The following is a 2,476-nucleotide window of genomic DNA, read 5'->3' on the forward strand; positions in this document are numbered from 1 at the left end:
GGCAAAGGATGAGATGGTTAGACAGTGTCATCGATGCAACGAACATGAAGTTGAGCCACCTTCAGAGGACGGCGGAAGACCAGAAGGCCTGGCGTGATCTGGTCCATGGGGTCGTGAAGAGTCGGACTTGACTGTGCGACTGAACAAAAAAACCGGGGAAACTGAAACAGCAAGTCAGTTGAGGGTGGGTTGCAGAAGATCAACGATGGAGTCGGGTGAGAAAGATCAAGGCCCTGGACTCTTGGAACCACAAATTCCAGGGCGTTGGAAGCATGGGGGGGCCCCAACAAGAGTGGCTGGTAGTTACGATGGAGAGGATGAACCCGGGGAAGATTTGGGGATGGAGAGAACAGCGGCCTGTTTGAACACAGGTAGGAAAGGAACCAGAGGATCATGTGGTGGAAGCGAGAGGGTAATCACAGGGGAGACGCTGGCCATACGTTGGGCCCACTCAGCTTCTAGGAGATATGTGCATGCTCAGGGAGATGACCCCTTCAAGGACGCAACGATGAGCACTGGTGCCCTGGCTAAAGCTCTAGAACATTCCAGAACTAGCGGTAGCATTATGCTCGGACAGATCTCACGTAGATAGATTCAGGTGGGCAGCCAAGTCGGTCTGAAGCAACAAAACAAAGTTTGAGTCCAGTGGCCCCTTTAAGACCGACAAAGTTTAATTCTGGGCTTCAGCTTAAGTGTGCATGCACACTTCTTCAGATACACGAACACACACAATACATGCACAGAAAAGCGGATACCCAGAATTAAACTTAATTAAGATTGCTGGGGAAAAGATCAACAACCTCAGATATGCAGACGATACCACTCTAATGGCAGAAAGTGAAGAGGACCTCAAGAGCCTCTTGCTCAGGATAAAAGAGGAGAGCGCAAAAGTGGGCTTGAAGCTCAACATCAAAAAAACCTAAGATCATGGCATCCGGCCCCACCACTCCTTAGCAAATAGAAGGGGAAGTCGTGGAAGTAGTGACAGACTTTACGTTCCTGGGATCCCCGATCACCGCAGACTGTGACAGCAGCCATGAAATTAAAAGACGCCTGCTCCTTGGGAGGAAAGCGACGGCGAACCTAAACAGCATGATAAAAAGTAGAGACATCACCCTGCCAACAAATGTCCGCATGGTCAAAGCAATGGTATTCCCAGTAGTCATGTATGGCTGTAAGAGTTGGGCTATAAGGAAGGCCGAGCGCTGAAGAATAGATTCTTTTGAACTATGGTGCTGGAGAAGACTCTTGAGAGTCCCTTGGACTGCAAGGAGATCAAATCAGTCAATCCTAAAAGAAATCAACTGTTCCCTGGAAGGCCAGATAATGAAACTGAAGCTCAACTACTTTGGCCACCCAATGAGAAGGGAGCCCTCACTGGAGAAGAAGACCCTGATGCTGGGAAAGATTGAAGGTCAAAGAAGACGGGGACGGCAAAGGGTGAGATGGTTAGACAGTGTCATCGATGCAACGAACATGAAGTTGAGCAAACTTCAGAGGATGGCGGAAGACCAGAAGGCCTGGCGTGATCTGGTCCATGGGGTCGCGAAGAGTCGGACTTGACTGTGCGTCTGAACACCACCAACAAAAAGAATTAAACTTTGTTAATCTTAAAGGTGCCACTGGACTGCAGAGAGATCATGAAGAACTTGGATATTAGAACAGAAGAGGTGAGGCTCAGTTTTAAGGAAATGACCTGAATTGGAGCTGGGGTGTGCGCGTGCTTAGGAATGTACCACAGATAAAGAAAACTCCATGGGCTGGTAGACTGCGGGTGCTGTCAGAGTGCTGGAGTAATGTTGCACGTCCAGAGACATTGTAGAAGAGGAGGAAATGAATGTATTTTGATTTCCTCCGAAGGTGTTAAGGAGGTCAGCCAAGCCAGGCATTGTGGGCCAATCTGTTCAGTGAAGCACAAGTAGTGGTCATCAGCAGTGGTCACAGAGGAGGAGGCCGAAACCTCGGTGGGGACAGGTGACAGAAGAGGTAAGAAAGCCACAGCCACAGATAAGACTACAAGGCACGGAAGAAGAGAGAAGCACTGCTGAGGGGAAGGTGGGGGAAGGAGGCAAGGCCCCCACGTGTCGTCGTCATCTTTTTCTGTTGGTTCTATATCTTCTTTCCTTATCTCTTTGGTCCTTCCTGCCCCCGTCTCGCTCCTTGCCCGTTAATAGTTTCAATTTTTTGCCGTTCAGCCGAAGTTGGCTCAGTTATTAAGAAGTTGTTTGATGCATTACGGCTGCTGGGAGTTCCCAAACTGAATCAAGGGGCGTGTCCCACTGAGAGAACAGGAAGTGAAGTTTGGTTCCTGCCTCCCCAAGGATAGGGTGGGAATTCCAGAGTGGAGAGATCTGACAGACCATTAAGGGAGTGGGCGTGACAGAGACCTGGGTACAGGCCAGAAGCGATGGTCAAAGACCGAACGGCCAAGGGGCTTGATCACCAGCAAGTTTATCTAAAGGTAAAGGTAAAAGTT

This window comes from Gekko japonicus, unplaced genomic scaffold (genome assembly GCF_001447785.1).
Source record: "Gekko japonicus isolate JY-2015 unplaced genomic scaffold, Gekko_japonicus_V1.1 scaffold5423, whole genome shotgun sequence".
Taxonomy (NCBI): domain Eukaryota; kingdom Metazoa; phylum Chordata; class Lepidosauria; order Squamata; family Gekkonidae; genus Gekko; species Gekko japonicus.